This window comes from Podarcis vaucheri (genome assembly GCF_965113315.1).
Source record: "Podarcis vaucheri genome assembly, chromosome: 1".
In the NCBI taxonomy this organism is placed as follows: domain Eukaryota; kingdom Metazoa; phylum Chordata; class Lepidosauria; order Squamata; family Lacertidae; genus Podarcis; species Podarcis vaucheri.
This window is the reverse complement of record NC_138759.1, coordinates 99,253,041-99,279,550: the sequence shown is the minus strand read 5'-3', so window position 1 is coordinate 99,279,550 and position 26,510 is coordinate 99,253,041. Positions and strand designations below refer to the sequence as shown.

At 42.5% G+C, this 26,510-nt stretch overlaps 1 protein-coding gene and 1 long non-coding RNA gene across 4 annotated transcripts in view; one reads left to right on the top strand and one right to left on the bottom strand.

Moving 5' to 3' along the window:
- Positions 1 to 11,491: 11,491 nt before the first annotated feature.
- Positions 11,492 to 20,057, bottom strand: LOC309519232. Its single transcript, XR_014213759.1, has 3 exons — positions 19,548 to 20,057; positions 18,618 to 19,058; positions 11,492 to 11,583 (listed from the first exon to the last, which is right to left on the bottom strand). It is a non-coding gene; the product is annotated as an uncharacterized lncRNA (long non-coding RNA).
- Positions 20,058 to 20,202: 145 nt separating this feature from the next.
- Positions 20,203 to 26,510, top strand: part of NCKAP5 (NCK associated protein 5) — a 621,685-nt gene continuing 615,377 nt past the window's right edge. For all 3 annotated transcript variants that reach the window (XM_082197111.1, XM_082197112.1, XM_082197110.1), the window contains exon 1: positions 20,203 to 20,338. The gene's annotated coding sequence lies outside the window, so the exon portion shown is untranslated. The remainder of the gene's footprint in view (positions 20,339 to 26,510) is intronic.

Here is a 26,510-nt window from a genome sequence, read left to right as displayed (position 1 = left end):
TGACCTGCCATCTCACACTCATGCTCTCTCACATGCCCTCCCTGGCCTGGAGTGTCTTTTACCAGTTTTACTAGGTTTGACAGCTATGACTGTTCCTGGACAGGGATGGCTTAGCCATGGTGACCAGTGCCCCAGTAACATTCCAACTATGTTGCTGTCCTGTGTGATATGTGAATTGCCCTTAAATATCACCAAGAAGCTTCAGTTAGTGTAAGATTTGGTGACAAGAGTAATGATGGGAATGGCTGGAGTCATTCCTATTCAACCTACTTTGAAAAATCTATGTTGGCTGTCCTCTCACTTCTGAGACCAATTTAAGCAGTGGTGCTTAACTTTAAAGCCCTAAATGACTAGGAACCAGATACCTAAAAGAGTGACTCTTCCCATACAAGCCTGTCCAATCCTAAGATCTCCTGTAGAGGCCCTGATCCCAGTATACTCTTTAGTAGAGACACACGTTGTTTCCACGAAGGAGGGGGCTTTTCCTGCAGTTGCATCCAGACTTCAGAATGTCCTCCCTAATGGGCACATTTAGCATATTGATAACAGTTGCCTGCTTTGTAGTTTCACCAAACAATAAAAATAATTGTTATTGAAGTACAATTTCAAAGGTTTATATAAGTAGGCAAGTTACTTTGCTTAATAATAACTAGGAATTTTCCTCAGTACGTCTTTAAATGACAGCTAAAAATGACAGCAGATGACATTGGTTGGAAGTTGGAAATGGCAAAATAATTATTTAAATGCAATTCCAGTGCAGAATCTCGCTTAGGACATTTGCCCACCAAGTCTCAGGATGGCTTCCCAGAAATTCTGGGGTCAAGTTACATAAGCTATGAGGATGCATTGAGAAGGTGGGATGAGTTTGGCCCATGCTTGTTGAATTCCTTGAGAATGCAGCATCTGGCATGCAGCAAGGTGGTCATTCTGATTGCTTCACCATGTGTGCAGCTTGCGATTCAACCCACAGGCATGTGCAGGGTGGGCGTTTTAGTAACTGTTTTGCTTCCGTCTTTAAAAGCCAATGGAAGCCACAGTTTCTGAAGTGGATCAACGTGATTTAAAACAAATTCAGCTCTGGGGTTAGATTATTTGAAGTTTAAACTGTACCGACTTCAGAACTTCTCATAAAATGCCTTATGTTTTTCTTCAGAAATACTGCAGTGAATTTTTTTACTGATGACAATGGCAGACTTCTGAATGGGTGACAAGCAGAACAATCCACACTCATATAATGCTGAGACCAGAGGCAGGCTGCCTCTATGTCAATGGAACAACCATTGGACTGAATGCATGCTCAGCCAGTGAGGGGAGGGGAAATGTACAACCAGAATATGCAAAATGTTGCAGGAAAACTGAAGAACTACCCAGAGCAGCCTGGAAACTCCACTAGGGCCAACCAATAAGGCATTGTTTCTGTTCCACTACTTCCCTTATGCTGCCTGCATAGGGAAGGGACTGATGAACTCACCATGACAGGGACACCTCTCCAAAACAAGTCACGGTGTATGTGGTAGGGGGCTGCAGCTGTGCTACTCTACCAGCTGCAGGGGTGCTGCCACTCTCCAGGACTGGTAGGGTGAAGGAGGGTGGTGTTGAGGATTGGGGCGCAATGGGTTGGCAGTGCTGGGTGCAGCTACTTGTCCCTGCCGCTGCCAATCTAGGGCTTCCTCAGCCCTCACTGCTACCCTGCCCCAGCCCATCTGGAGCAGGGAGTGGCAGTGCCACTGCATCCAGAAAGCAGCAGCTCCCTACCTCACACACCACAGCTGCCCAGAACACTCCATGCATTGCAATACACATACACCCCAATACCACAATTGTTAAGGTCTACTAAAATGGTCTAGGGCACCAGGAAGGAAAGGTTTTTAATTTCCTAGGGAGAGAGCCACCTGAAGATGGATCTGCCCCACATATCTCAACATACAACAATATATTTTGTAAATCGCTAGTGCAAGCTGAACCTGCTGTCATTTCAATTTTTAAAATTTTTGTTTTGTTGCTCTGGGAAAATTAGTACTTTTAAAGCAATAACCCTAAATGAAACCCATAAACTCCAAATGTATCTGTTTGTTGGTAGGAAGTCTGCAGCCTGCTGACTCATGTCAGAAAGAAACCTTTTCTTGTCCATTGACACAACTGGGCTGCAGACTGCAGCTTGACACCGTAGGCTGCACCTTTCCCCTGCAGACAGATTTATTGTGGCAAGAGGCAGACCCCAGTCATTCACCTTCACTGTTTCTCTGGCAAGGAAGTGCTGCAACATGCCACTCCCCACACTTACCAATGAGCTTTTCCTGTGTGTGAACTGCAGTCAGGCAAAGAATAACAGAGCATGAAGCAGCATGATTAAGGGAGATTAATATTGCTTGTTTCTTGGAAGAAACAGACCAGCATAGAAACAGCATGCCTCCCCCCACCCAGTTTTGATTTCATGAAAGAAATGAATCCTCACTTGATCTTAGAAATAGTTAAGGGGTTCATAATATTGGAAATAAAGTAGCACCCCTTGCTAGCTGCCCTTGTTTTCAGCAAACCATTTATTGAGGATTCTTTTTATATTCAGACTGCTAGGGCATTAGAGTTAAGAACATAAGCTATAATCCATTGTTCGTATTTGCTAGAACAATATATATCCCAGCCATAAGGCAGCTTGTGAAAATCGGTGTATCATCAAGCGTGTCTTACAAAATCAGCGTCTTAAATAATTAAAAGAATGTTTCACAAACGGTGAGTGGTCAGTGTCTGAAAGATGAGGCACCGGCTCAGGAATACCTGGCCCAAAGTCCCAATTACAATGCGAAGAGTCACTGTAGTTATTCACAGGTGAAAGAATGGTATTCTCCATTCTGGGATAGGTGAGTGGGTAAAGCATGAGACTCTTAATCTCAGAGTCATTGGTTCAAGCCCCATGTTGGACAAAATATTCCCGTATTAGTCTAGATGACCCTGGAGGCCCCTTCCAGCTCTGTAGTTCTATGATTCTATGTGATTCCATGTGATTCTATGTAAATCTCTCTATACGCAGTAATTATTATTTGGCATGTCCTAAGGGTAACTGTTGTTCATAAAAAGAGGTGCCAAGACTGAGCCTTCACTTAAAATAAACTTTGGAAATACAACATTCCCATCATGAAATCAAATCACCAAAAAGTATATTTTGAAGAGACACCTCCTGTTTGACATAGTTATCCCTGAGTTGGATAGCCAGTATATGCCAGTATATAGCCAGGTTAGACTGAGTATCAGACTAGGATTGGAAAGACCCAGGTTTAGATTCCCACTTGGCCATGAAGCTCACTGGGATACCCTCCCTAACAAGGATGTTTTGAGGATAAAATGAGGAACGATGGGTGCTGCCTTGAACTCTTGGATAAAGATATTATTTGTAATGTCTGTACAAATAAAAGGAACAGCTCCCTCTGGAAAGGGTTCATTCCTAAGACAAATGCCATCAAGTCCCTTATTTTTTGTTTGATATTCCTAGAATCACACACTTTAAGCTAAATTAAGTATCAATGTTCATTTGTTAATCAAGGTTTTGTGTAAGCTTTTTGGCTAGTATTGTCATATCCTGGGTGTTTGGGGAGAGTACTCGCTGTGTGAGGAAGTCTTACAATGCATCTGTCCAAAGACCAGGAGTTGAGAAAACTTCAGTAACTATACTTATCTGTGATCAACAATGCAACATAGTGGCTAACAATTGCTACATAAATAAAACAGATGACCCAATCAGTTCCCATTTAGCTATTGGGGGGGGGGGGACCATACCCAGGGAGGGAGGCTTCTTTTCAAGACCAGGCATGTCTCTTAAAGAGACAAGCAACACATACTACAAGTGTGTCCTCTTTTATTACACTGTAATAATTACCATGAGAGGAGTATCTTTTTTGCCAACTAAAGTTTCCATGCTGCTCTCACCAGAACACTTATTAATTGACATCACTGAATCAGCATAGCAATACTAAGGACACACAGGTAGGTACCAGTAGCTGCTGAACAGACAAGCATCATGGAAATGGCTATTTGGGAATATTACTGGGACATTATAAGGCAACCCCTTTGCTAATATTTAATCTGTATCCACCTGGTAGGGTTGTTTTTTTTTTTTGTAAACCACACATGGAATTTGTTAAAGAGTTGGGTATAAACCCTCAAATAAAGGCATACATACAGTGGTGCCTCGCAAGACAAAAGTAATCCGTTCCGCGAGTCTCTTCGTCTAGCGGTTTTTTCGTCTTGCGAAGCAACCCTATTAGCGGCTTAGCGGATTAGCGTCTATTAAAGGCTTAGCGGCTTAAAGGCTATTAGCAGCTTAGCGGCTTAGAAAAAGGGGGGAAAGGGGGGGAAATCGCTGAGGGTGGGTCATTGAAGAAACAAAAAGCTGACAATAGCCTAGTTTGTTTATTAATGATAAGCCATTGACAAAATATAAGACCCCAGTAGTTTGGGGGTAGGTTTATCTTTGCCTTTTGCAATCTTTTACAGAAGATGCCAGGGTGACCGGGATTTGTGTTTACTGGAAGTAGAAGGGGAGTAGTTGTTTTTCTGCAAATGTTGCTGGAAAGGAGGAGGAAGTGGGCGGAACTCCATGTGGGGACTGAGGGACAGCAGCCATACTGGCTGGCTTGAGCAGCCTATTAAAGAGAGACGGGTGTGTGTGCTTAGGATGCCCCTGAATCCAATGCTGTGCTGCTGGAAAGCACAAGCCCCTCTTAGGATGTGAATGCCCCACAATCCCTCCATCTAGGTTCAGGATGTATATGTGTGTAAATAAAGCATATATCATAAAGACACCACCGCCTCTCTTGTGCCTCCTTGTCCCAAAAGGGAACACAGTTCCTGGTGTTCTTAAGGGGTAATTCTGAGGCCTAAGGGGGTTCTTTCTCACTATCTCTATCAATATAAATTTTAAGCCAAGCAGGAATTACATTTCCTTGTGTGTGTGTGTGTGTTTTGCATTATGCACATGTTTATGCCACTTGGCATGCTGACTTTTTATTTTTAGACGTAGCTTCCTATAGAACAGAGTGAACCCAAAATGAGTTCAGAAACACACCTGGATTTGCTCTACAGACCTGCATATAAATATCCAGTAAACTGATTACATTTGGAGACAATACACTTAAGAAAATATAATACCCTGTGCACTGGAGAAGCAGGTTAATATTAGCTGATTTATATAGCATACTAAATTGAAACAGCATTTCCCACAGACAAATAACAGGCATATGGAATAAGAGAAACAGTGAGGACATATTAGGGTAATTTTATACACACTAGGTCGTGTTGAATAAAATGTGCAGTAGTGGTGACTGGTGCCCATTGATACAGTAGAGTGGAAAGCAGGGACACCAACAGTAGGGGTGCATTCAGAAGGTTATAGCCATGATAGTTTTCCTGATTATTATGCTAGCACTTTTGTCCCAGTTTCAAATGCTCCTTTTAAAGTAGGCTACATTTGAGTCAGTCATGCAAGTCAGAGTTGTCTACACCCAGAAAGACCTCTCCATTCAGGCAAACAAGAGGCATTACCACAGTTCAAAGACACCTGTGGCCAGGCAAAAACACTTGAGGGGCATGGAGAAAGCCTGAAGAGCTCTATTCAGGCCCCCAGGGCTGGAGATTCCCCACCCCTAGTCCTACTGAAGTTTGGTTTATTGTTGAAGTTGTTGTTCTTGGCTATGCTCCTCTTGGCTTGTGTCCTGGGAGAATATATAACACATTGCACAACTCTATAATTGTAGATATACCCCCCTTTGCAACTAGACAATAAAAGGTTTATTTTTCTTTTTTAGGTGGCCAAAGTAACCAAGAAGTTAATGGCATTCTTTACATATAGCACTTTTTAATTGGCCAGGTGCAGAATGGGAGCTTTAAGTTTCCTTTGAGATACTGCCAAGGCAGAATATAAGAACAGATGAACCCATGATCTGTTCAGGTACGACAATTTTTAATGGTTTTTGTGTGCGTGCATAAAATCTGTCAGTGAATATATTTAGGAGTTAAGGAGTAGAAGTGTTGTTGAGTGTTTTGAAAGCAGAGGCAGATGGAAAGTGAATCTCGGAGGAACAGTTGTCATCTTTAAATTGGCAACACCACTGAGGAAACTGGAAGGATTGCAGGCTGAGGGGACAATTTTACCTGTGTTTCAGATCAGCTCTGCTCTTTCTATAGCCATGATGGCATTGTGAACACAATAGGACTGAGTTCATCCCAGGGTTGCAGGCAAAGATGACAGCATTGAAAATGAACCCAATAAAGTGAAGTTTCATTCTATTGAGAGCTGAGTGATTGCAGTTTGGGAGAAGAATTATGAGGTTTGTTTATTTTGGTGGCAGCGTAACTTCTTTTTTTATTCTCCAACAGAAAAGCTTTGTTATAATTAAGCCAAGAGGGAGGATTCTGTTTTAGTGATGCAGAACTCAACACAGAGAGTTGATTTAGATTCCCTACAAGAAGGATTTGCTGCTGCTAGATCAGTTAACACTCTGCTCGGCAACCCTTCAAAGCAGAGATCAAACATCAATTTGTAAAATTAAGAAAAGTGGCATAGAAAGAAAATGTGTAAAGTTGCATGCAGGTGGGAAACCTTTTCTCTCTGTGTGAAATCAGTGCTATTGACCTTGGGCCACCTTTTGTGTTCTGACAACTGAGAGAGAATAGGGTTTCCAGTTTGATGTGCGGACAATGATAAGTTATAATATTTATTCTTCTCCCATTAAAACTTTCATATTCTGATTCTGCACACGAAGCTGCTGTTAAAAACAAGCACCACACCATCCATACCACCCCGCTCATTTGTAAGTTTTAAGTAAGAAGGACATGAACTGGCTCTATGAGAACAGGCATTTATCATCACAATTGCAATATAAGAAATTAATCTCATTTTATACATTCATTCATTTATTCATTCCTTACTGCATAACACAGTTCTTTGAAGAACCCAACCCTCAATTTAATTATACTGGATTGAAGGACACAAGGAGGGAGGTAGTCTCATATATAAAACACCAATAGTGCTATTCTCCCATCCAAATTTCTCAATAGTTAATAACACATGGCATACAAGGCAGCAACTCCAGAGACACCAGTGTGGCAACTGGAACATATATTTACAGCTGAGCTCCTCTGGTTCAGTGGCTATTATTATATTTGTACCTGAGAGACTTGAGCTGTAATCCAGCTCAGCAGCTGAGCAGACTTGAGAAAATCACTGAGTGTGATTCAACCAAAATAAAGCACTTCTAAGTATCACTGTTAATGTGATAGAGCTAAGCATGTGCTTACATTTGACTGAATAGTGTCCTGTGAATGTAATCCACAACTAACACCTCTGGAATAATCCTGGAGACTCCCATGGGAATTTCATGATACCTGGATGACAAGTCACACCTTAGCCTATGTTCTCTATAAAACAAGGATGGAAAACAGAAAACAAGGATGGACAGACAGAGGTTGTTGGACTCCAACTCCCATCAGCTCCAGCAAGCTTGGCAAAAGATCAGGGATGATAGGCATTGCAGTCTGGCAACAGCCAGATGGTCACAAGTTTCTCACTCTTGCTATAAACCATAAAAACTAATTATTGGGGATGTGTGCTAAGCTGCATATTTAATTTGGACCCCAATTTGGTGCTTTGGAAAACAGCCTGTCTTGATCTGAAGTGCTTTGTAGTCTGCTTGATTTGTTTAAAGGTCACCTTCAATTTGCTTCATTTCTCTTCCAAATCATTATTTTTGTTTGCAGGGAAGTTATTCTATCAAAAGGGAGGAAGTTATTTTTGTTTAACTTCCTCCCTTTTGCCAGAAGTGGATGAAATTTGCAGGCATGTTATCCCCACCCAAACAGATAAATTAAAGGCAGATAGGTCCAGGGATATTTGTAGTGTGTGTTTGTGTTTGTGTGTGTGTGTTGTAAAAAGGACAGAATAATCTGAAATTTGCAACAAGTTTCCGCTTCTGAGGGCATATAGCCTACCAAATTTCAGAAGGTCCCCCATTGGTTTTCCCATAAGGGCAGCCATTCCTTCATTTCCCCACCCCCATTAACTATTAGGAAATTTTCAAATGGCCATAACTCCACTCCAATCCTTTGATAGAAGTGGGTGAAATTGGAATTTAAATATTTCCTTTTCAGAACACAGAGAAGGACATGCTTGTGAAAATAGAAGAGGTGGGGAAAGTGCCCAATCATTTCTAGTATTCTACATTTTGTGGGGCAGAGATCAAAATAGCAAGATTGAAATTACATGTCTTGGCAGCCTCAGACAGAAGAAGAGGAATCATAGAATTGTAGAGTTGTAAGGTATCACAAAGGTCATCTAGTCCAACCTCATGCAATACAGCAATATTTGGCCTAATATGGGGCTTGAACCCACAATCCTGAGATTAAGAGTCGCATGCTCTACCAGCTGAGCTACCAAGGAAGGAAGAAAAGGAGCAGGTGGGGATAAGGGCTGTAAGAATGGCACCCAAAGGTAGAGGAGTGAGGTGACCCTGGATGTCAGGCAGTGGGAAGAAGAGATGCTCTCTCCTCTGCCCTTCCTGTGGGCTGAGATTCACATCAAGGAGGTGGGAGGACTTTGACCAGCCAGAGGGAAGGGCTGAACAGGAGGCTGTCTTGTTCCTCTGCCTGCCTCTAAGCGGTAGGGAGGCTACTGTTGCAGATTTGCCTCACTTGGCAACCCACCCCTGCCTCTGTCTAATGTATTTTTCATACTTTACAGTTAAAAGAAACAAAACCATTGATACCCTGCTGCTTTGTGGTTTGGTTTGAAATTTTATAAATACAGTGGTACCTCGGGTTAAGTACTTAATTCGTTTCGGAGGTCTGTTCTTAACCTGAAAATGTTCTTAACCTGAAGCACCACTTTAGCTAATGGGGCCTCCTGCTGCTGCTGCGCTGCCGGAGCCCGATTTCTGTTCTCATCCTGAAGCAAAGTTCTTAACCTGAGGTACTATTTCTGGGTTAGCAGAGTCTGTAACCTGAAGCGTATGTAACCTGAAGTGTATGTAACTCGAGGTACCACTGTACTGTTACAGCTGTAGTTACAGCACCCAAACAAAGTTATCTCTGTCCACACACAGTGGTGCTTTAGGAGACAAGAACAGGATGAAGGTTACTGTAATCGTAGATAAATAGAATCTATATGAATAGATAATGGGATTAAAAACACAATGCTAAACTCGTTTACTTGAAAACCATTTAGTGTAGGCCTGGAAATGCAGGCATAAAAGGCAATCCTCACCAGGGGATTAATTTATTATTATTGGTGGTGGTTCTACTCTTATTTTGTAAATTAAGGGACAGCAACAGGAAGTGAGATAAAGCACAGTGTCTTGGTTCATGAGCGATAACAAGTAAGAACACATTAAATATTATTTTTTAACATTTTACTATCTCAGAAGTTACTGGAAATGTAAACACATGAATAAGACTAAACAAGACATGTAAAAACATGCTTTGGGAACCTTGATTACATTATCGGAGATTGTGTCATCCTCTTTTTCAGGGCTGCATTGGAATGGAGTCCAATAAGAAAATGGTTTATGTGAATTCATAATGTGGCATTGAGAACACTTGGTGCTCAGTTTTAAGGAACTAAAAACATCTGAATGACCTAACAATCACTACACCACTTCACTGGAGTAATAACCCCCTTTCTAGAAGTTAACAGAAGTGATAATATTTTATGTCTCAGTGTTTATTCTTGAGATCGGACATCATGTCAGCTTTGACTTTAAAGTAAAATCTCTCACCAAGCAGCATACCAATTTAACCTCAAGTAAATTAGATTTAACAACATGCTACAAAGAGGTCAATGGTGAATGAACATCCAGATGAAATATGAGCAACAACAGAAGCAATGGGGGAAAAGCTTTGCTGCAGAGTATTTTCATGGCTCTCTTGGTACCGGTATATTACTCGGAATAATTTGATCAGATTTCCTTCCTACTCTGTTTCTGTCATTGGTAGAATACACCTAGTGATTAGAACACTTGAATTTTATCTAATATTATGAGATTGGGAAGCAGCATCAAATCATGATTTACAATCACAAAATAATATATAAACTTCAGCAAGGGCATTGCCAACCTTTTTGGACAAATATAGCCAGTGGTGGATTTATAAAGGTGTGGGCAGTTCCCCCCACCGCCCCAGGTGCTGAGCCGAGGAGGAACAAGATAATGAGGAATTAAAAAGGAATAATGAATTAAAAAGGAATTACAGTGGTACCTCAGGTCACAGACACTTCAGGTTACAGACACTTCAGGTTACAGACTCTGCTAACCCAGAAATAGTACCTCGGGTTAAGAACTTTGCTTCAGGATTAGAACAGAAATTGTGTGGCGGTGGCGTGGCTGCAGCAGTGGGAGGCCTCATTAGCTAAAGTGGTGCCTCAGGTTAAGAACAGTTTCAGGTGAAGAACGGACCTCCAGAACGAATAAAGTTCTTAACCCGAGGTACCACTGTATTGTGAAAATAAGACAGGAGGGCGGGGGGGCGGGATTTGTCCTCACTCAGGGAGCTGTATTACCAAAATTTGCCGTTGCGGGTAACCTTGTGTATAGCCTTGTGGGAAGCCAATGAACTGTGATATGGAACATCTGCCTAGATGAACAGGGGTTGTCAACCTGCTGCCCGTAGTCACCAGTACTCCCTCTGACATCCATGGAAAGTTTCAGCAATATCCACTCAGAAATCCACCATATATGAGATGTGGGAGACCATCTGCACCATTTTAGTCTCTTTTTATGCTGTTTTCAATGTGGCAGTCACACACAACACAGCAGTCATTTTGTGCCAGGTGCCAATAGCACTATCTCAAAATTCCAAGTGTGCCTGCTGCCAGGGAGCTGAAAAGCACTCTACTAATACTATTTTCTGGTCTCAGCTCTGTAGGTAGGACCATAACCACTCTAACAAAGTGTTCCCACACAGCTGGTTCAGGAGTATCTCATAGTCAGTGGTAACAAAAGGTGTAGGGAACGAGAAGATGGAATAAGGTTGCATGCTGCTGATCCCACTCTAAACAAAAGGGAATCCATCAGGGCTAGCAAGCCTGATTCAGTTCCCTGACCAAGCCTGAAACAAAACTGGAATGAGTCTAGATAATCCATATCATCTACAGAAGTCTGCAGTTGCCCCACCTGGACCCTCTCCACCAACTTCAGTTAAAGGGGTGGGGTCCAACATGCAAAGCACCAAGTGCAGACCCTCTAAGCCCATCCCAAGATGAAGTCTGGACTGGTGCTATCTGGGTGAGCACATCTGAGTTAAGTTAGATGCGCTTAGTTCACCCACTGAGGTTTCACCAGTTTAGTTCTTTCTTCATTCATGATCAAATTGTGGATCACCATGGTCTTATTTTGGACTGGCCTGATGTTATGTGACAGCACTGCCAGACCGGAGGGCTCAGTGAATAAACGAATAGGTTTTTCAATACTGTGAGACTGAATGGTTAATAATTGTAGGAGATGCCACCTACCTTCCTGAGGCTGCATGGGGGAGAAGAACCGCTGGTTGTTGTTTGTGTCAAGATGGCTGGCTGCTGTTGGAGGTTCTGACCTTGATTGTGTTCTACATTAAATAAATGGTTAAGTCCTGTTACAAAGTAGCAGTATATGTTCTTCCTGGAAGCCTGGAAGCTCCTGACTTTCTACCACAGTAGCTACCACAGAGATGCTTCAAAGAAGTATTTCAAAGGACAATGCCATAAGTGTTTGCAAGAGAAAGCTATAAAGGAGGCAGAAAAACAGGAGCTTAGTTAGAATTTCTTCCTGTGCTTTAGTTCCCGTTTTCCTTCTTGCACTTTAGCTTTTTCTTGCTGTTCCAACAGTATGACATACACGTTAGAATTATATTTTGACTATGCCCCCAAATGTTTGACATTTTAAATGTTAATCTGCACCGTAATCAAGACAGGGTATTTTATTTGTCAAAATACCTACCTTAAACTTCAAAGGTTTTGCCTCTAAATACCGAAGCAATCAGTGCACACATTAAATAAAGGTCAAAAGCTAGGTTTACCATAGGCATTTATATTGCACCATAAATTCATTTCACAAACTATGATATACATTAGGTGGTTAACCCGGGGCCCTGGATCTTGCAGTCCTTGCAAAACAAATGGTAAAGAGTTTATTGAGAAAAAAGTAGTGGAAACTTCTTTGCAGGTGGCAACAGTGTTGAGATGTATGAAGAGGAAGTAAAAGTAGAACATATCTTTTCAACACAGTTTAAATGGCAGCAAAAGCAAATGCCATTTGTGTCATAAAACAATTAAATGTTGCATGACATTTTGTAGAAGGCAAGGTTCATCATGATAAATTCAGTGTAATGGAATCCACAGAACTCTACAAAGGTCATTGGGTATAGTAACTCTCTGCACTGACAGGCTTCCATAGACTTAAATAATCTATGATCAAATTCAAGTGTTTTGTTTTCAACACAACTGCTGCCCCAAACCACAGCCCCTTGAGTAGGGATCTATATGCTTCCTAGAATGGTTAGATGTTATTGCTTCAGAGACCACCAGATTTGGCTTTGGAGTTATTATACTTTGTCCAAACATCAACAGAACCATTGTGTTGTAGTGGATAGACTCGGACTGGAGAGTGTTGGAATGTGTTAGATTCAAGGTCAGCCAAGAAGATCACAGGGTGACTTTGAGCAAATCATTCCCTTTTATCCTGACCTAACCAGCTTCACAGGTTAGTTGCATGAAGTTAAAATGTAGATAGGGGATAGGGATAGGGGGAAATCTCCAGTTACTCTGCAGTATTCTTTGGCATGTATTGAAATTAGAATACTGTATATTGCTTGCTGTTACATCTTTCTATGTATCAAATGAACTGCTCAAGCTACATCACTACTAATGGATGGGTGCACTGCTCACTTCAGTGTTGATCGGCTACTATTTAATGAAGACTAACTTATGAAAAATTTATTCCAGAGTGCTCAGTTTATTGATGAAATGAGTACAAAGCCAGGTTGTAAGGAGCAGCTTTTTTAAAAATAGTTTTCTATAAGTAGTTTACTTTTCATTTAAGGTCTTAATGGAATACAGCCATTTACTTCAGCTGTTCATGGGTTGATGGGACATAAGGAACAGTGAAGACAACAGGAACAGTGTAGGTTACAAAATTTGAAGCAGAGTTGAAAGCTATGTCAAGATATTATCAAACTGCAGAATAAGATCATCATGAAGAGGAGAAACCAGAGTTCTAAAGAACATCAGAAACCATAAAAGGGGAGCGGGGATAAAAGTCACAATTTTTGTAAACCACTTTGAGTTTTTTTGGTTTTTTTACAATCAAGCAGTGTATGAATTTTATGAAATAAATTAAAAATATGTTTTGCAGCCATCAAGTTCTGTAGCATTACTTAGCTGCTTTGTTCATTAATCAGAATCTATCGACAGCTCCAACTCTCCATCACAACCAGCAAGAGAGGAAGCAAAAACTTGCAAGCAGCCATAAACTGGAAGATTGGCTTTCAAGGCTTCTAGTACAGCATGTGGAACTTTCCCTACTAACAGTGTGGTATTAGTCCTCAGAATGTCTGCATGGCATTAGAAACTGATAAAGATTTGGCTTCTTTTCAAGCTGCTGAAAAGCTTAAGATCAATATCTTATGGTTTATCTGAAGGTGATTAAAACAAATAAGCCTTATGCAGCACTTTTTATTGATCTCCTTCAGGCCCTTCAATCAACATCACCGAGAAAAACGTTTAAGAGCTTGTGAGATACATTAATATTCTGGAAAGACAGTGTTATTGTTAAAGAGTTCAGTCAGTGGCAAGATCTGCTATTTTCATGGCGGAATGGCAGGCTGCTCTTTGTTGCTCTCCTTGAATTTGATTTGAGTGGGACTGCAACTGTAAAAGTGTCGTTGGCAGTGGGGTAAACAGAATTTTGCTTTGGGAGCTAACAGACATCTAATTACTTCAGGTAGCAAATCTGCCCTTGAAACCAGTGTGTTGTGATGCGTGATTTGGAGAATGTGAAGAGAGACAATATTTTCTCTGCACAATTGTAATGGTAGAATTCAGGGTTACACAAGTACTGCTTCCCTCTTCCCCTGATGTGCAGCGATTGCGGCCCGATGCAGAGGTCACAGTGACTCTGGGGGTGGGGTGGGGGTGCTGGTTTCCTGTGGGACCAGGAAGGATGTTATTTCCTCCTCCAGTGGTCACAGGGGCTTCATGCCCTGGTTCTGACTAATCACAGGTGGACCAGGGGGAGATCACCTCAATATGGTATGTGTCAGGAAGATGATGGATGACTGATGAAGAACCCTGCATGACAGACAGGGAAGGGAAGAACTCCTAGGCTGGGAGTACAAATGGAAGTTCCCAAGTTGAGAGCTGGAAGGGTCCACCCCCTTTTTTGTGAGACATGAGTTAAGATCTACCCCTGATAGAGGGCTCTGTATATTATTTCTCTCTCTCCCCCTCCCTTTTCTTTTCCCTCTTTCTTTCTTTCTTTCTTTCTTTCTTTCTTTCTTGTTTCCCCCCTTCTTTCATTCTCTATTTTTATTTAGCTTTCTTTGGATTTTATTGTATCATATGTTCAAAGCTTTCAATAAAAAAATCAGATTAAAAAAGAAAATATATACACCAAGAGGTGATCCTTAACCTGGGATTAATCCTGCTCAGTAATCAACCAGAAGTCAGGTTGGGTGATTCTGGATATACAACCATTGCCTGCACCAAGAGTTTCTTACATTTGTAATCAATAAATTTGTAGCCTATTTTATCCCAAAGTGATTGCCCTGTGATTATTTCATCTTCCCATGTTAGCCCCCAACTGCTTGCAGCCTCACTGCGCCTGAGCCCTCAATGAAATCAACTGGAACAGATAATAGACAAGATGGATAAAATAAAATAACCGAATGGAGCGTGTCCAGAAGAGGGTGACCAAGATGGTGAGACTGTGTCTCTAGGTATGAAGGGAAAGGAGGGGAATAAGAATGGAAGCAGGTCCTTTTTATGTGCCCCTGCCCATGGATGCCCAACAGTGGGGTAACTGGATGCCCCACTACAGGAACCTTTGCTCTGATCCAGCAGCATTCTTGTTTCCTTCTGTAGCCTTGAGTGTAAGTAAATAACAACATGCATAAGGAACAATACTTTCATGTCCTTTCTCTCTGACTAAATCATTCATTGTTATGACCCTACATAGAAAACAGTAACTCACGTCATAGATGAATTCTGACTACAGCAAATTGTTTTTGTTTAGCTAGGAAGCGTCAGTCAAGCTATCAATCCCAACAAATCCACTCTTCTAGTAACGTAAGTTGAGTTTTGGCTATCAAATACAACCACCTAGGCACCTCTCTATATAATGGTGGAATGACCGTGAGCAAGCAGTGACTATTGCTTAAGCAGGAATACAGCACCATGGACCTTTCATCCTCCAGGAACAACTGATACCAAGTTCCTAAAACAAACAAACCGAGTTTCACTGTTACACTTAACACAGGCCAGTGACCATAAACCCTGAAAAGGCTGAAGAGCAATGAGTTCAGTTCTTATTTAGAGAGTTTTCTGAATGCCACCTAAATCCCACTGCTGATTTTGAAGCAAATGGGTTGGTGGAATTGTAACTAGAGACTGAGAAACATGATTAGTGAAGAAATCTATCGTTGGAGGAACATACATTATTCACTACAGTGTCACACCTTTTAGAAACTGAGAGAACTGAAGTAACAAGATAGTAAACAGCAGTGTAGAATCACCAGACATGGGTAGCAAAAGCAGAGAAATACAATCTGTGGGCAGAGATGTGCCAATTAACCATCTCCCTTGTGAATTTTTAAAAGTACCCTTGCTATACTTATTTGAAAGTTCCTCAAAAATTCCTGCAGGTGTTTTATCTGAGTAGTACCCTTCAAATCCACAAACTGAATTTTATATTAGGTAAAATTCAGAGGCCTTTCTCCTTGCAGGCTTATGTTTATACCAGTTACACGGGAACCTTTGGGACTGCAACTCCCATAATCCCTGACTACTGGCAATGCTGCCTGGGGCTGATGGGAGTTTGAGTCCAACAACATAGGGAGGACCACAGTTTTCCCACTCACCTGATATATACCTTCCTTTCTTCTCCTAATATACTTATTTATTATTTATTTCAACTGTTTCTAAGTAGTGCACATAAAGATTGCAAAAAGCATACAGTACATAAGATCAATTAACCAAAAGAAATTAACCAAAAGAACATAATTACCTCAATTTACGCCATGTCTTTCTGATACAGGACAGAAAGGGTTGTACAAAAAACTAGCAAAAGAAATGGACCTAGCCAGAAGTTGATAAGGGGTTGTTTGTTTTAACAGGCCATTTAACTAAAAAACACATTTTAAAGTCAAACTACTGTATATGTGATGCAAATGCTCTCTGTTTAAAGTTTCCAGTGGCTGTCTTTCTGAAAAGCATTGGTGGGGCAGAGCCTGATTTAGGGTCTGGGGCTATAGCACGGGTTGCATGCTGTGCTCCAGTCTGGTTCCCTGTCTTAAATTGCACACACATCTGCATAATTATTTTTTTAAAATGTATGGACAAAAGCTCTTATAACAGTGAGTTTCCATCTCTGTGGCTCGCTGTAGATTTGGAGGTGAGCAATGTGACTTAAGTCAGGGAATAGGCGTTGAGCTACACCCCTGTCACCAATGTCATGGCTCTGCTCCAAATCTACCACCAAACTAGCTTTCATGTTTCATTGTGTTGACACCAAGATGAATAGATTTTGTCTTGAGCTCCCTGACCTATTAAAAATAACAATGGGCTTTGATGCTGGAGCTGCCCCAAACTGCCCTTGGCTCCAACCCAGACCTACTCTGCTTTTCGCAGCCTTACCCAGACAGTTCTACCTGCAGGCCTCACCCAAGTACCCCAGTGAATATCTTATCTCAAGGCATAACAGGCAGAGTGTTAAGTAAAAGTCACTTTTGAGTCTGCAGCATGATTCTGAACACAGAACTGTAGAAATAGTCAAAGGCAGCCTTTACAGTTCATGGGCTTTCCTAGGAGTTTGTTTGCAGTTAATGTATATATGATGCTGTAATGCTTGTAAAGTTAGAATAGTTGGAGCACCACATAATTCAATTATCAGCATGCTTCTGCCGAAGGTACTTCTGAGAGACAGCGCCACCTTCAGTCTTAATAAACAATACAGTACTACCAAAGGAGACTGTAGCTTTATGCCCACTTTCTTTAGAGAAAGGACTTGCAGAGGACTGTACTGTACAAAAGGGGGAAATAATAAGTAATAAAAACAAAGACAATAAATAATGCATTGGGGCAAAAGGAGGGGAAAACCTCAGATGGTCTTTGTCTGTGGAAGATAGAGGTTAGTGTAGACACAGCCTTCCAGTGGTTTGGAAGAGAACAGACGCTCATTTGAAATCTGAATTCTGTCCTCCCGCCCTGCCAGGGGTGCCAATTTGAATAAAATATGGGGGGGGGCAGATAAGCCCTGCCCCACATAATCGACAACAAGACATGGTGCGCACACACTATTTGAATGGCAATGCCTATCCTATAGTCTTCTAATAGGACTCTCGCAAAAGGGAAAGCATCTGGTTGGCCACTGTGAGAACAGGATTCTGGACTAGATGGGCCATTTTCCTCTGACCTGCAGGGCTCTTCTTATGCTCTCAAGTGGCCAAACCCACTGTGCCCCTGTAGCCCCCCAATGTAAATTGATTGCTTCTTTCCTCTTCAATTTGGCTCCAAGAGTGACTTTTCTATTACTGTTGCCTCACAGTAGAATTCTTGGCTAATAAAAGCCAAAATGAGGAAGTACTAGATCTATGGTTCAGGATCATTAATAACTCAGAAGTGCCTTGGCTATGCGGTTTAATATATTGGAACAACTCACATTAATAAATTTTACTTAAAATAATTTGCTTCCTGTGGCACCCTTTTTGGCCCATGATCTCCCGAGTGCTTTGCAAGCAGAAAGCCAAAGAACAGAAAAGTATTAGGCATAAAGTGAATAATGAACCCTTCTCCCATTTTCTTTAGATGGGATGGGAAAAAAATTAACAAGCAATTTACACTGATGTAGACCCATGAACTTTAATGGGTAACATCAGTGCCAATGCCCAATCAACCCTCCTCCCAAATGATTAACATTTGCCATGCTTCACGGGCAGATATTAATACCAAGGATTTCATTTTTAGCTCCCTTTTAAACTGGAGTAAATCCTGACTATAGTGTGGTATACTACAAGGATAGTAAACCTATGGTCTTCATATGCTCCTGGACTACATCTCCCATCATTCCTGATCTTTGGCCATACAGTCTGGTGCTGATGTGAGTTGGAGTCCAACATCTGGAGGTGCACAGGTTCCTCATCCCTGAGGAACTAGCTGTAGGTATATTTGCTAATTCCATAAGAGCTATTGAAAACTTGGAGTTGTCTATTTGATCCTGAATGATCCAAATCAGGTTTGATACATAAGATAAGTCTGCACAAGACACAGATATATATCTTATGGAAACCAGCAGTAATTGACAAGGTGATAGGGATAAAGGCAGTGGCTCTCATTTGGTTAGAACTACTACTACTACCGCTACCGCTACTACTAGACTCAGGATACTGACCATTTCCATCCCAAGATCTGGTTCAGCAGCAGATGTGTTGTTCTTTTCCTTTAAACCGAAGCATGAATTGTGTGCGCATAGTTTCAAATTACAGTGATCTGCTGCAATCTTGGTAGCTGCTGAGTCAGGTATATATTGCATCCATCACGTCTCGAGGAAGCTGCTCTCTGCAGTATATCCCACAGTGTGATTGACTGGTGGATTGATTGAATGACCCCGTCTCACTGTTTCCACTTAACCTCAGCAAAAGTTTGGGTTGTGGGGAAGTAGAGACATGCATTTCACTTTTATTTTCTTTTTGATCAGCTGCATCATAGCTTCAAGCCATTTCTGTCAGACACATGGATGCTGTAGATATTATCTTAGGTAAAGAAATAAGTAGGCAAGCCTATCAAACAGGACTGTCTGCTCCCCAGTGTGTGATTGATGTATATTGTTTTCCTAAAAAAGAAAAAGAAAAGATAAGTTGGAGCTACTTTTATAGACTATTTTGTTGTCTGATGGACATAACTCCTATTTAGAAATTTTTCAAACACTGAAGAAAAAATACTAATAGCATTTTAATGTGAAAACAAATCAGATATACAAAGAGGTATTATTAACCTGAACACAGTGGTGCTTACTGGAGCATATGATGTTCCTCTTTTAAAAATGATGTGGAAATTGTAAATGTTACTGACATTGTGTGGAGATGCAATCACACTGCTAAGCTTTCAAACCTACCTATATTCATGATACCATACCCTGTGAATTGCTTTATTAATATGCATTTTTCACTTGGAGTCTGCTAAGTGTCACAGATCAGAAGTCATTTTTCTATGGGAATAGCGACAACAATCTAGCTCACACCATACCAAACTGTTTCTGAGGGCTGTGTGACACAAGATGAACTGCCTTCAGAGCGAAAGGCAGCAGAGTGAAGCAACCTACCTCATCCATGAGGATGGATTGATGAAGTTAGAAATCGGTGGTGTTCTAAGGATGCTGGAAGACTTTTGCAAGTTTGGCCCTAGTAAGGAAGGGGAGCAGTAGTGGTTAGCATGAAATTGGCCTCCATTTCAGGAAGCAAAACATCTCTGGATAGCACTGCCTCCCTTTGTATAGGGGGCATAAATCTTTGAGGAACACACCCAAATTTATTTCACAGCTCGCCCATTGCTCTACCACACTTGCTTGGGCCACATGTCTCTTTTCTAGCCTCAAAATCTACTCTTCTATGTCCCGGGAACACAAATGCTTAAGTTCAAATGACTGAGAAAAATTTAAACTGAGCTCTTGGAGGGAGTTCCCTCTTCTATGGCCCTGACTCTATTCTTCCTTGTCAGGAGCACAGGAGCAAGGCACAACATACTTAAGAAACTTTCTGATAGATAATGAAGTGCCTTCATAAAGTACTTGGGAGAGAGCAGAGGCGCCGAGTTCCACCCAACATTGGAGGGCGTATTGTTCATGTGTGGCATCACACTCATTGCAGCACATGCCACCAGGCCCAGTCAGGCCCGCCGCCACCACTGCGAGGCCTGGCGAGGCTCACCACTACCTGTGAAGCCTGCCGCCGTGAGGCCTGTGAGGCCCAGTGAGGCTTAGCCCTGGGAGGGCTTAGCTCTGTCCCAACAGACTTTATTTGGGGTGGGTGCGTGAAGACACCTCAGCCCTATGGGAGAAAGCAACAGAGATGAGGCTTATAGAAGGAAAGGTGCGTTCTTGAAAGAGTAAACACAGTAAGTAAAACTATACCTACTATTTCTCACAGGCCTGTGCAAGAAGGGGTGGGTGCAGCTGGGCTCGCTTGCACCGGGTCTCAGAGATCGAAGCTGTCTGGGGGGCCCTGCCATCTTATGTTAACTGGACTGGCTGCTTTTTTATTTGAGTTAATAACTTTGTTCTAACAAGACTCCTGTCCTGGGCCTCTGCATGGGCCTGCTCTCTCAGAGCAGTTATCATCTGAGGAAACCCAGGCTAGTACAGTGGTTCCTCAGGTTAAGTACTTAATTGTTTTGGAGGTCTGAAACTGTTCTTAACCTGAAGCACCACTTTAGCTAATGGGACCTGCTGCCGCTGCGCTGCTGGAGCACAACTTCTGTTCTCATCCTGAAGCAAAGTTCTTAACCTGAAGCACTATTTCTGGGTTAGCGGAGTCTGTAACCTGAAGCGTATGTAACCTGAGGTACCACTGTACTTGAAGGCTGACAGGTGTACAAAAGGAGAAGATGAGGTAGGTCTATCCTTCTAGACCTGGAGCGGAGAAGCTTTTTTCAGGGCTGCATTTGCTTCTGTGCAACATTCTGGGGTCTACCTGCTAGGGGTGAGTAGGACCAGAGACCAAAAAAAAAAAAAAAAAAAGTGAGTGAAACAGCAAATGCACTGTATTTACTAGAATCTAATGCTCACCTTTTTGAGGCCAAATTGTGTTGCGAAATTTAAGGCGCGCATTAGATTCAATGGCACATTTACATTTGCCAGCAAATACCTTCTGGGGGAGTTTCAAGGTTCTGAAAATTGAGGTGCACGTTAGATTCGATGGCGCATTAGACTTGAATAAATACAGTAGATTTTACCTTTGTGCACTTGGCAAGATTCTCTGCGCACTCATCTCCCCCATGTTAGGTTCAGAAGGCATTATCAGAGTTCAGAGACATATTCCAGCCAGGCAGAAACACTCAAGGATCCCAGCACGCATAGGAAAATGTGACGCAATTAGTTAAAATTAATCAAATGAAACTTTAACGCGTGGCATGATAAAAGCATGTGGTTTTATCATGACAAGCTATTTGTTGTTTACTGTTGTGACAATTGTTTTCTCAAAATTTATCTTCTGTACCATGAAAATAGATAAAAACAGTATTTTTTTTAAAAATGGATAGTGTGATTGAGGGACGGGACCTGGGCAGGTTGTATGGCCTGAAGAGACTCCCAAGGCTATGGAGGGCCATCTTCAACCTGAGGTTTTCCTACTCCTGTTCTAGTCAGAGGGAAATGCTCTACTCTACATGCATAGTAGGGACACAGGTGGTGTTGTGGGTTAAACCACAGAGCCTAGAACTTGCCGATCAGAAGGTCAGCGATTCAAATCCCCGCAACTGGGTGAGCTCCCATTGTTCGGTCCCTGCTCCTGCCAACCTAGCAGTTCGAAAGCACATAAAAGTGCAAGTAGATAAATAGGTACCATTCCGGCGGGAAGGGAAACGGCGTTTCTGTGCTCTGCTCTGATTCTGGCCACATGACCCGGAAGCTGTAGGCCAGCTCCCTCGCCCAATAAAGCGAGATGAGCGCCCCAACCCCAGAGTCGGCTACGACTGGACCTAATGGTCAGGGGTCCCTTTACCTTTTTACATGCGTATTACCAAATGAAAGGCCAGTTGAAATCTTGCACACAACCCCCTGCTGGGTTCTTAATATCCAGTGAATGGATAGCAGGAGCCCACTTCATGTATTTAGCCTGGGCACATGAGGGTTGGGAGTTGGCTCCAGTGTTGCCAGATGTGACGCCTCCACTTTTGACCTACATGTATTTAGTGCAAAAAGTCTGAAAGGAGGGGGGGGTTTGCAAGTGTGTTTGCCTGAATGTGTTTACAAGTTGCTTTTTAAGTGGGAACACTGATAGCGCTAAACATGATAAGGCTGGGGTAGAGTGAGTATTCCTGATGTTGTCAGACATTGAGGTGTGTGGCTCATGTGTGTGCCCCCATCTTTTCTCATCACATGTTAAACCTGAATGCTCCAAAAGGGCAAGAATGTTCCCTTGATTTTGCATGTGTCCAATTGACGCGTAATCGTGATGGGGGAGTTCTTTTGGACCAGAAAGAGGGCAGAATGGGGCGTTGGCTTATGTGCACTCTGCCTATGTGTGCGGGGACCAGCAAAGCAACCCTCACGAGAAATGGTCGCTGCCTGTATTTTGTTTCAGTGGGAAGTGAAAACGCATTTTGCCCTAATTAACATTGTCAGATAAAATGGAAGCCTGTAAGACAAAGATGGTAATGTAGGAACCCAAAATGAAGGTGGGCTGATGCCTTTTAGCAACAACATACTGTGGAATCCTGCTGCCATGTGGCACTTTCTACCATATGTACAAACAACTAGCTTGTCACACATGGTGATGTTCACCCAATTAGCTACTTAGAAATAATAGGTGCCTCATACATTGTTTATGAATGAAGCAAGTTTGATGACAGAGCTTCAAGTGCAGCTTATCTGCCTCAGTGGAATGGAAGTTTCCCAGTATCTGGGAGTAACCTATTGAGAACTGAAACTGTGTGTTTATGCCCTAATATACAGGATTTTACTTGGGTCTTTTAAAAGTTTCTCCATCTTGTCGGAATATGCTTCCAATGAGCCAGGTTCCAAACTAGAGTTAAAATAAAGGATTTCCTTTCAGTTTGGCTGTCAGATTTTTCAGACTGCCTGTATTTTCAGTTCTGTGTTGCTAATCCCTTGACTAGGTAATATTAAAGCTTGTCAGATGTATTTGAATGCAGATTTAAAATCCCATGGCCAAGACATCTCATAACCTCATCCTTTACATTTTTGAAGTCTGTATATATTACTCAGGCATTCTGCTAGTTCTCTTACTGGATTTGAGGGGAGGCAGGGATGGTGGTGGTCCAAGGATTTTATAAATTGCAGTCAAAAATCCCAGAATGCTGGCAGATGCTGAGTACTAGACTTTTAATGGACCAGAACCATTTTTTTTATTTTTTTTTTGCAAAACACCTCAAACCAGACAGCTGACAAAGCAACATGATGGGCTTGGAATATGGCATTTCATCAAAAATGTCAGAATATGACAAATGTTAAACTGCTAAAAGTTTGAATCACTATCCCCTATATTATGTAGTGCTTCTGGAAAACATTTGTAATGTTACCTTCCAACTTCTATGCTTATGTCAGGCTTCTAAGAAACTCTCAGTGGGCCTGCTGATTGGAATCAGCGTGTAAAGATTTGAAGTGATCAACTTGATATATTTTTGCCTCTAAGGTTCAAATATAAAAGGGAGCAAAACAGTGTCTGTCTTACTTTCCAGCCATTTCTTTAGTGTTGCCAGCTTTTTTCTTTTTAACAGCAGCTTGGATATTAGCTTGGATATGCAGATGTGTTATTAGCATTTATTTCCATGTTCTGTAAAATGTTACCTGTCAGTGGCAACAGATAGGAGCCACTGCTCAGTGCCGGATTTATGTATATGCTAGGTAGGCTGAAGCCTAGGGCCTCTAAATCTAGGGGGCCTCACCAGCCCACCCGCTCCCCAGCGGGCAGTCTCCCCTCTCCCAAAATTGCAAACCTAAGACTTCATGCAAGGGCAGGGCAACTTGGGCCCAGCAACTATGAGACTCAGGGCTAGCCAGTGGGGCCCAACTTGATTTTTTTTTGGTAGGGCCGCAGTTCACAGCCAAAGTCTGCAAAATCTTAGCGATATAAATAAAATCCATCTAGATTGCCCTGGTGCGGGGGCCCCTTAGGAGTAGACCGCAGGGCCCAATTTGGCCCAATTGCTCTAATTGCCTTAAGGTCAGCCCTGATGAGACTGTGCAGGGGTTGGACTGACAAACCCTGCACCTTCTAGGTCCCTAGTGTCACTATTCAGAGTACAGACTCAAGGACTTGTTATGGAAATAAGGGCCACTTATTGGAAATCAGTTTTGTCACCTCTTCCCCCCCCCCCCAAGCCTCAGGTTGATGAGCCCAGCCATCTTTTATTCACAGTTGAATAAGCGTGGGTGGCACTGTGGGTAAAACCTCAGCGCCTAGAACTTGCCGATCGCATGGTCAGCGGTTCGAATCCCCGCGGCGGGGTGCGCTCCCATCGTTCGGTCCCAGTGCCTGCCAACCTAGCAGTTCGAAAGCACCCCTGGGTGCAAGTAGATAAATAGGGACTGCTTACCAGCGGGAAGGTAAACGGCGTTCCGTGTGCTGCGCTGGCTCACCAGATGCAGCTTGTCATGCTGGCCACGTGACCCGGAAGTGTCTGCGGACAGCGCTGGCTCCCGGCCTATAGAGTGAGATGAGCGCACAACCCTAGAGTCTGTCAAGACTGGCCCGTACGGGCAGGGGTACCTTTACCTTTACCTTTTACAGCATGGCCATAGACCTGTGCGTTCAACCGCTGAAATATACACCAAATATGTACCAATGGAAATTTATGTTACTGCTTTATGAATGAACACTGTGTTTTATGAATGGACTCTGTATTTTGTTAATTACCTAAGACCAACACGAAGCCACCAACACGGAGCTCTAGAATCTGACAGCTAACCAATCGGGTACTACCAAACAGCGACCCCTGTTGCTGAATGCAGGTAACCAGCAGGGAATGCTTCATTTGCAAGGAATCGTACAAAACAAAGGGTCACTAATAAAGAAAAGTTCCAGGGTAGCAACAGAAAGCAAACTAAAAATGCTTTTGCATTTTTCATCAGAACTATCCAGCAATATCAAGTTATAGGAAAACTGGTGCTATTAACAGTAACCCTTCTAGTCGGTTAATTGATTTGGCAACTTCCATGCACATGATGTGTGATGCTAATTTCCCCCACAAAGAGTTAAATGATAACTCATCAGAGGCAGCGAGAGTTGCAAATGGCAACAAAATATATGTGAAAGGAAGAGGAGCAGGTTTGTTCAAGTGTGTTTATAATGAAGTGAGAGCAGTAGTTTACTTGCTCAAATTAACAAATAAGAAAGTTTTGAGAATTTACATGCTAGATTAAAATTGATTAATTCATTGAGAAGGGGATTGTAAGAAAACACTGGGGCCTAGTTTGAATAGTGGAGTGCCTGGTATCTGGTGGGCAATCTTATCCTTTATTTCCACACTGTGGCTGCAAACCAAATCACCTGTCAGGAGAGCTATGAGATTCAGGTGAGGGTCATATGCCCTGTCAATCCCAGCAGGTATATAAGAAGCCTTTGCCCTGGCCAGGCCTTGCACCCCACAATTTTCCATGTAAGAATCCAGAGTCAGTAGGCCCAGAGTCAACAACCAGATGCACAGCCTTCCCTAGCTCAAGGGTCAGGTCAGTAGTGGTACATGCTGCACTTTAATCCCTGGGTGACTGCAAGTGGGGGGCCGGCTGGGGCTGATAAACCATGCAAGCAAGCTCTCCCAAGTCTCTTCCATTCCTTCCTTCCTTCCTTCCTCCTTGGCTTGGACAGCAAGGCAAGCACATGTGCCTGGCACTGGCGTCTCCCCTTCCAGGCAGGGAAGTCTATCTTTCACACTTCACAGAGCCCTGTTGGTGCCTGCAGCATGCACTGTAAATTGCCCACAGGCAGAGAGAAGCCTTGAGGATCAAGGAAGGCAGCAGTGGGGAGGGATCCAGAACTACCTGTAGAAAGCAGGAGGCCAGGTTGGACCTCATCCAGTATAGGGGGTCAGTTCAGGGTCAGAGGAACTGTGTTTTGTCTTATTTTATTTATGCCTGGTGGTGTTTTCCTTTTCTGTGTTTAAAATCCCTTTACCTGTAGATAGTCAAGAAAATATTTGTTCTTTGTTGAAAAGCCCAGTCTGGTGCTGTGACCACAGAGTCTCCCCTGCTCTGCCCACTACCAGTGCCTTAAAGTGGGTCCTGTGAGGGGGAAAAGGCCAAAAATGTGCAGGTGCCAACCGTCTAGGGGAAACCCAAAGCCAGGGATTTTCATCTCCAAACCCCAGGAGTCAGCCAGAGGGGTCTCACTGCCCCTCAAGAAAGGCATAAGGAAGTCAGTGTGTGGTGGCAGCTACTGAAGAGTGGCAGAAGCCCAAGTTTATCCAGTTGAAGATTTATTTTTATTTTTAGATTCTAATCTAAGCATGAGTAATAGATTTGCAAGTGGTGCTAGCAACCACAAGAGAGAGACTCGAAAATGCTATGATAATGAAGTTAAGACCAATCACTGCTTTCGTGCATCAACCA